The 8,592-nt window shown below is 42.9% G+C and overlaps 1 long non-coding RNA gene across 1 annotated transcript; it reads left to right on the forward strand.

The window, feature by feature from the left end:
* The first annotated feature begins 429 nt into the window (after positions 1-429).
* LOC142915792 (uncharacterized) lies at positions 430-7,207 on the forward strand. Its single transcript, XR_012936101.1, has 2 exons — positions 430-609; positions 5,639-7,207. It is a non-coding gene; the product is annotated as an uncharacterized LOC142915792 (long non-coding RNA).
* Positions 7,208-8,592: the final 1,385 nt, after the last annotated feature.

An 8,592-nucleotide genomic window follows, 5' to 3' on the forward strand; every position in this document is an offset into this window, starting at 1 on the left:
TATTTGGCTTGCATCCCACTGGGATTTTTGCACACAGCGTTGGTGTACGGTGCTATTTCAGGAATATTTTGATATTTTTTTCCTGTATTTTCTGTTTGTACAGTCACACAAAGTCACTTTAAGATGTTTTCTTGTTCATGTTTTTTGTTTGTTGCGGTTGCACCCAATTCAAGAGCCGAATGGCTCACAGGGCTATACCAAATAAATGAACTATGAACTATGAGTGTTGAGTCTATGGTGCAGTGTTGAGTCTATGGGCAGTGTTGAGTCTATGGGCAGTGTTGAGTCTATGGGCAGTGTTGAGTCTATGGTGCAGCGTTGAGGCTATGGGCAGTGTTGAGTCTATGGGCAGTGCTTATCAGTTCTACGGAATTTTAGCCTCGCTGTCACGTGGTCGCCTATCCGCGCTACGTTTTATAAACGCGCCCTGCTAAAGCCACACGTGGTCGCGACAGCGGACAAGTCACCCGCCCGTGTTAGCGGCACGAAACGTCGGACCTCCTTCACCACCACACGAGGGAATAGTTTCGTGTGTAACCTCGCCACGACGTGGTAAAGAGCTGAAGACCCCCCCCCCACCCCCACAGACATCTACGGAGCGTTGTGCCGGTAAGTGAGGCCTGGTCCTGGTGAGTGTCTCCGGCCTGGGCTAGATGGCCCGGCCTGCCGGGGCTGGGCTGGGCTGGGCTGGTACCACCCCCCCCTCCCTCCCACCATTCCCCTGTCGTCTTTGTGGAATAGCTGAGGGGGTCTAAACTGTGTTTGTTAATCCGCCCGTGGATTTTTAACATTCGTGTAAATATCTCAATAGAGATCATTTACATTTTGATTTCAAGCTTTCGTGGCTGGTCTGCGTGTACAGCTTCCTAGGGGACACTGGGAGACAGCGGAGAGAGATTAAACGGACAGTGGTCAGTATTGTAAACACAGGCAAAGCGATGATTGCATCGATGTTCAAAATACCTTTTGGTAAACGTTAGAATTTTCTTTGTTATGGTTTCCCGATTCAAGAGCCGAATGGCTCACAGGGCTATACCAAATAAATAAACTATGAAACTATGAAAACCTAATTCCTACCCCAAACCTAGCTCAGTCGATTCACCACGAAGCAATTTAATTGATTGCTGCGACGATCATTGATTCATGCCAGCCATCCTGTCGTTCATTGGCTTCCTCATCAATAATGGATAGTTATTACCAGGACCATAGTTCTAATAAATGTCATATCTTGATACCTCTGCAAATGTCAAGGACTCAATTAGCTAGGTTGACCGTTACATACATGTTATGTATATCGTTTATTGTTACATTTGAATCGCAGTTACTTTGATTGCTGTTGTTAGATTGTATTTTACATCTTTATTTTGGTGATTTTGAAAACATGGTTAAGCCATGTTTCTTGCGGAAGTGCGGAGTTGGGCCTGATAACTTGAATCTAAATTGTCTTATGGTTGTTATTGTTTGACTTGCATCACACTGGGAATTTTACACACAGCGTTGTAATACGGTGGGGTTTTTTTCTGTAAGATTTGCGGGTTTATCCAGGTTGCTTCTGTTGCACGTCGTCACTTTAAGATGTTTCTCTGTTCATATTTTGTGCGCGTGTAAAGTATTTGTATCTGCCACGGTTGGTTGGGCGGGGGGGGGCAGTGCAGTTGTGCAACCTCGTGTGGTTCATAAACATGTCACAAAGGTTTTTGGGGTCAGAGCGCATTAAGTATAAATGTTGTGTCATAACCCTCCACCAGCCGACACAGCCAGTAAGGTTTGTCACGTAAACAACGCGCCAAGTAGTTACGAGTATAGTAGTGTAGCGTATAGTGTAATGTATAGTGTATAGTAGTGTATATAGTAGTGTAGTGTATAGTAGTGTATAGTATAGTGTATAGTGTGTAGTGTAGTGTATAGTGTAGTGTATAGTAGTGTATAGTGTAGTGTATAGTAGTGTAGCGTATAGTAGTGTAGAGTATAGTGTAGTGTATAGTGTAATGTATAGTGTATAGTAGTGTATATAGTAGTGTAGTGTATAGTAGTGTATAGTGTAGTGTATAGTGTGTAGTGTATAGTATTGTAGTGTATAGTGGCGTGTATAGTAGTGTAGAGTATAGTGTAGTGTATAGTAGTGTAGTGTATAGTAGTGTAGTATATAGTGTAGTGTATAGTAGTGTAGAGTATAGTGTAGTGGATAGTAGTCTAGTGTATAGTGGTGTGTATAGTAGTGTAGAGTATAGTAGTGTAGTGTATAGTGTAGTGTATAGTGGCATGTATAGTAGTGTAGAGTGTAGTGTAGTGTATAGTAGTGTAGTGTATAGTGTAGTGGATAGTAGTGTAGTGTATAGTGGTGTGTATAGTAGTGTATAGTGTATAGTAGTGTAGTGGATAGTAGTGTAGTGTATAGTGTAGTGTATAGTAGTGTAGTATATAGTAGTGTAGTGTATAGTAGTGTAGTGTATAGTGTGTAGTGTAGTGTATAGTGTAGTGTATAGTAGTGTAGTAAATAGTAGTGTAGTGTATAGTAGTGTAGTGTATAGTGTGTAGTGTATAGTGTAGTGTATAGTAGTGTAGTAAATAGTAGTGTAGTGTATAGTAGTGTAGTGTATAGTGTGTAGTGTAGTGTATAGTGTAGTGTATAGTAGTGTAGTGTATAGTGTAGTGTATAGTGTAGTGTATAGTAGTGTAGTAAATAGTAGTGTAGTGTATAGTAGTGTAGTGTATAGTGTGTAGTGTAGTGTATAGTGTAGTGTATAGTAGTGTAGTGTATAGTGTAGTGTATAGTGTAGTGTATAGTAGTGTAGTGTATAGTAGTGTATAGTGTGTAGTGTAGTGTATAGTGTGTAGTGTATAGTGTAGTGTAGTAGTGTATAGTATAGTAGTGTAGTGTATAGTGTAGTGTATAGTAGTGTAGTATATAGTAGTGTAGTGTATAGTAGTGTAGTGTATAGTGTAGTGCATAGTGTAGTGTATAGTGTAGTGTATAGTAGTGTATAGTGTAGTGTATAGTAGTGTAGTGTATATTGTGTAGTAGTGTAGTGTATAGTGTAGTGTAGAGTAGTGTAGTGTATAGTAGTGTAGTATATAGTAGTGTAGTGTATAGTGTAGTGTATAGTGTATAATGTAGTGTGTAGTGTATAGTGTAGTGTATAGTGTAGTGTATAGTGTATAGTCGTGTAGTGTATAGTGTGTAGTGTATAGTGTATCGTACTGTACAGTTGTCCCTCACTATAACGCGGTTCACCTTTCACGGCCTCGCTGTTTCGCGGATTTTTTAGTGTAATTTTGCATGCTTTCTTTTCCTGCATACAGTATGAACGCGCATTGTGTTCGGCGTCCTGATTGGCTAAGGGAGAACCGCACATGTGTTCTGCGTCCTGATTAGCTAAGGGAGTACAGAATGCGTTCGGCTAGCCAGATTTACAAAAATGTTTGGGCTTGAAAACAGGTTTTGATCTTTGGTTTCATTTACTAATATTGTACTTATTTTTTTAAATCTGCAAAAGTTTGAACTTTGAGAGTGTTTAAATAAGAGAGAAATGTGAGAAAATGTTAATGCCTGTCTGAGAAAAGGGGTACCTCTGCGGATGTGTATACTTTAACTTAGCTATTTCAATGAGCCATTTCAATGCTAAATTATATGCTAATTCCTTTGTCAAGGCACGTGGTCTTTTTCTTCTCACATAGCTTAAAGGTCGTGATCTAAGCGTGGCTTCTTCCACTCCAGCGCTGTCCTTCAGACAGTCTCGTCCCTTCACCTGATGAAGGCTGCTTGTGTTGTGGCCGAAACGTCGTGATTTTTTGTTATTTTATTTTCACCTACGTGACTTTACCCAATAGAACCAAAGAGTATGAATCCTAGCAGTCACGAAAGCTTTAAATCTAGAGCTTGAGACAGGTTCAACCTGCAGAGTAAGAGCGAGCGGCCAGTCTTTGTGGACCTGTGGGTTGGGGAGATCTCTGACCAGGAGCGAGAGCCAATACGCCCCCAAGCATTCACTATGTTATCATGATAATTGCTTTTACACGGTGCTTGATAAATCGCCTCAGCAACTCGGAGTTTTGTATCTCGTCTGAGACGCTCGAAGAGCATCCCCAAGTAGCAGCTGCCCCTGTGTGGCACAAGGTGGTGGCCCTGCATGAAATAAAATAAAGATTCATCTGTTTGTGCGAAGTGGCAAAAACTCTCGAACGCTGACACTCCGACATCATTAAATTTCTTCTTTGGTTCTTTCGGTAAAGTCACCGCGTAGAATGATAATAAATTAATAAATTAATAAAATAACGCAATAAAATTCTCACGACGTTTCGGCCACAACACAAGTGGCCCTCTTCAGGTCGGACGACAGGTCTGTTCCTTTCACCTGAAGAGGGCCACTTGTGTTGTGGCCGAAACGTCGTGAGAATTTTATTGTTATTTTTTTATTATTTTATTCTCATTCTACGTGGTGACTTTACCGAAAGAACCAAAGAAGATGAATCCTTGCAGTCACGAAAGCTTTAAATCGTCATGAAATTTGCACAGCTTACGCCGTCTGGAATTTCTAAGGGAACGCGACAATTTTCAGCTCGCCACGTCATTCCCCTTCCGAGTTGCCTGGTTAAGGTTCAATTTCCTTGAGTGAAAGACATAATTGATTTGTTTCGGATGTTTTTCCTTCTTGCAGGCATCAATGTTTTTTCAGGGTTTTCCACTGAAATAAAAGGGAATATTAAATTAATCCAAGACGATAATCCAAGTCCCCGGCGAAGCCGGGTAGTAAAGCTCGTTCATAATAAAGGCTGTCACAAGTCCTACCTGCCTCATGTGGATTTACAATTCCATTTACGTACGAATAAGGTGCGCAGAGGTTGATCAAATACAACTGTAAAAGCGAGGTATTGTTGTATAAGCTGAGCAGGATTAACTTCGTATTGTCTTACTCGGGGCCAAGAGGTTGATCAAATACAAATGTAAAAGCGAGGTGTTGTTGTATAGCTGAGCGGTATTAACTGCGTATAGTCTTACTCGGGGTCAAGAGGTTGATCAAATGCAACTGTAAAAGCGAGGCTATTGTTGTTTAAGCTGAGCGGGATTAACTGTGTATAGTCTTACTCGGGGTCAAGAGGTTGATCAAATGCAACTGTAAAAGCGAGGTGTTGTTGTTTAAGCTGAGCAAGATTAACTGTGTATAGTCTTACTCGGGGTCAAGAGGTTGATCAAATACAACTGTAAAATCGAGGTGTTGTTATACAAGCTGAGCGGTATTAACTGCGTATAGTCTTACTCGGGGTCAAGAGGTTGATCAAACACAACTGTAAAAGCGAGGCTATTGTTGTATAAGCTGAGCGGTATTAACTGTGTATAGCCTTCCTCGGGGTCAAGAGGTTGAACATTCAAATGAAAGTCGAAGGTCGACTTAGGCCATAATCCGTCAGAGGCGATAACAAAAAAACCGAGCACCACAAAGGCCCTTCTCTCTTAAAACACACATCCCGAGTAGGCGTGTGTATTAATATATAACGCGAGACTACGGTCGTGCACACATCAAACTCTCCCGTACCGCAGCCTGAGCTGCCAATGCGTCCAGTCGCCGCTGTCCACATCTTCAGTTGCATTGTCGTCGTAAGACGCTGTTTGTAATCGTGGTCGTCTTTCGCGTCGCAGCAATGAGGGATCTTCACGACGAGCTCGCAGCTGCCGATCTGGGAAGGGTGGCGGCAATGCTTGGGTGAGCAGCAGCAGAAGAAGAAGAGACGCTTTGAAATGGGTTCCATTGGCAAAGAAGTCAGCGGCTCTCGTCTGGTACGGCCACCGAGGGAGGAGGAAGTGGGGCAAGCCCCCCCAAGTTTCGGGTTTGCTCCGACAAGCCCACAGCTGCGAGCCACAGCGGTCTCCACCGCTGGCAGCAAACTCTGAGTCTGAACCGACGACGTTCCACAAATACGCAGCCCCCTACGCGCCAACACCGCCGTCGCATCGAACAAACATCCACTGAATTAATCTTTGTTTTTTTCGGTAAAGTTACGTAGAAATAAGAAAAAATATAATTACATAATATACGACTTTTCGATTGCAACACAAGCAATCATCATTAGGTAGAGGACACACGTAACCGCAGATATATACAGCCCTTAAGGAGAAGGAATTAACACAGATATACCAGGGGATATAGAGAGACGGAGCATCACACTAAATCAAACAGGGTTTAGCAAAATTTGGAAACTTTGTAAAGCAACACAGACGGTCAGTTAAAACACAACGCATGGTCTAGTTGAATACGCTATTTCAAAGATTGTTAAACTGTAAGTTGAGTGTGAAATTTACGAGTGATAGAATACATACCATAGAGAGACCTATGGGGGGAGACACGCACACAGTTAAGAGGTGAAGCAGCTCTGTACCGAGCCCTTAAATAGCCAGAGATGGAGGGACTGGGTTTCAGAGACAATGGGACACAAATTAGCATGTACCGAGGCGCAAACCGTTTAGCTATTGCGAATCGTGTGTTGTGTTTCACATCGATATTCTCGGTTCTTTCGGTAAAGTCACGTAGACGTAGACGGCAAATGAGGAATATTTTAATTCCTGCAGCCGCGAAAGTTTTCGGTGAAAATTTCGTCTTTCAATAACGCGTGGGGTGGAGCGGTTGTTGCCGCGGTGAGCGCGGTGCGCGATGAACTCCACCGCCCGAGTTTGATTCTCCGTCACGGCTAACCGTCAAGTGGCAGAGTGACACCTGAGCCAGACCTGGACACTGCCTCATTCAGTCAACCTGCACACTGTGTGTACAGTGAGGGAATGTATGTATGTACAGTGAGGGAAAAAAGTATTTGATCCCCTGCTGATTTTGTACGTTTTCCCGCAGACAAAGAAATGATCAGTCTAGGATTTTAATGGTAGGTTTATTTGAACAGTGAGAGACAGAATGACAACAAAAAAATCCGGAAAAACGCATGTTAAAAATGTTATAAATTGATTTGCATTTTAATGAGGGAAATAAGTATTTGACCCCTCTGTAATTTGTCGGTAATGTTTAGAATTCGCCAGCGTGCAATGGCCTACTCGTTTTGAATGACACTACAATAGTATGTTTTACATCCACTGTTAAGCAGATGCTGCATATTTTTTTAAAGAGCTTCTTAATCAGATGTTATCTGATGCAGTATATTTCACTGCAGTAATTAAATTTTGTTAAAATGCCTGTCAATTATTTCGATTAAACACTTGTCTGATTTTGTGTGTACATGCATCATTTTATTTATAAGGGTCAAACATTGAATAAGTGATGTTAGGACAAAGTGTGTGTGTGTTTGGAAGTAACCTGTACAGAGAACTCAGGTGAGACCCGTTGTTCTTGTGATACAGGTCAAAGGGTACTTTTGTGTTTCACGAAGCGTCTGCCTCTGGAGCAACTCATTGTCTTTGAAATAGGGAGCACGCTCGGATCATTCATCAGTTACAAGGCATACCACTTGAAAGTTACACGTACAGGAGATACATACACACAGTGTACACACAGTGTACACACACACAGTGTACACAGTGTACACACACACACAGTGTACACACACAGTGTGCACACACACAGTGTACACACACACAGTGTATACACAGTGTATGTCCACAGTGTATATACGTACACACAGTGTACACACACACACAGTGTATATACACAGTGTACACACACACACAGTGTACACACACACAGTGTATACACAATAATGTCCACGTTGTTGTAGCTGAGCCCACGCACCCAAGGGAGGTAGCAATGTAAAATGAATCTAAATCAACTTAAACTCCAATCCCGCTGTGTGACGTCACCACTCAGCATTACTTCATCGGCGTGAAAGGCCAGGGGGAGGTGTACCTCGCTAGTGACGTCATGTCACCAAGGTATTCATCCGTCCATCGCGCTCTTGAACGTGACGTCACCTCCGCTTGGGTCACTGCCGATATCGGTCCAGTGCCAATCCTTATTTGGGCAAAGCTACGCCCAGTGACTGGCGGCTCATTAACATAATGTATCCGTTAAAGCCGTCGCGAGTTTATTGCGACGGGTTCAGCACCCACGACATAACGGGAGGTACATTAACATAATTTATTTACCCTATAATTTATTTATTTACGGAGCAGCTCATGGGAGGAGCGCGTCTCGTGACCCGGAAGTGACGTCACGTCACCTGCTACCGCGTGACGTCACGAGGTAACAGGAAGCTATCGCTTCCTGCACTGAAATCTGAGGTGAGAAATTCTCATTGCGATTGTGGTTGTTGTGGTGGTGGTTGTTGTGGTTGTGGTGGTTGTTGTTGTTTACCAAGGTAGAGCTTCGCTCTCTCTCTCAGGGATGTCAGTTGAGTAGCAGCGAGCATGGGAATCGATGTCCAGGTTGGAACTTTACAACGCGGGGCCTAGCCACGCGGGGCCTTGCCTCCTGCCCTCGCCTGATTGCATTCACTTTAATTATCTCGCTTAAGTTTAATTTGTATTCACCCGGCTCGCCACTTTGTAACTTTGTTTTATTGTAAATATTCACGCAGTTTTTATTTTCGTTCTTTTGTTAGCAGGCCAATCCCGCTTGAGCTGCTATACCGCTCTTGTTATCAGAAGCGACCTGCCCA

This window comes from Petromyzon marinus, unplaced genomic scaffold (assembly GCF_048934315.1).
Source record: "Petromyzon marinus isolate PM22_M1 ecotype Great Lakes invasive population unplaced genomic scaffold, UKy_Petmar_22M1.pri1.0 PM_G_Scaffold_35, whole genome shotgun sequence".
NCBI lineage: Eukaryota > Metazoa > Chordata > Hyperoartia > Petromyzontiformes > Petromyzontidae > Petromyzon > Petromyzon marinus.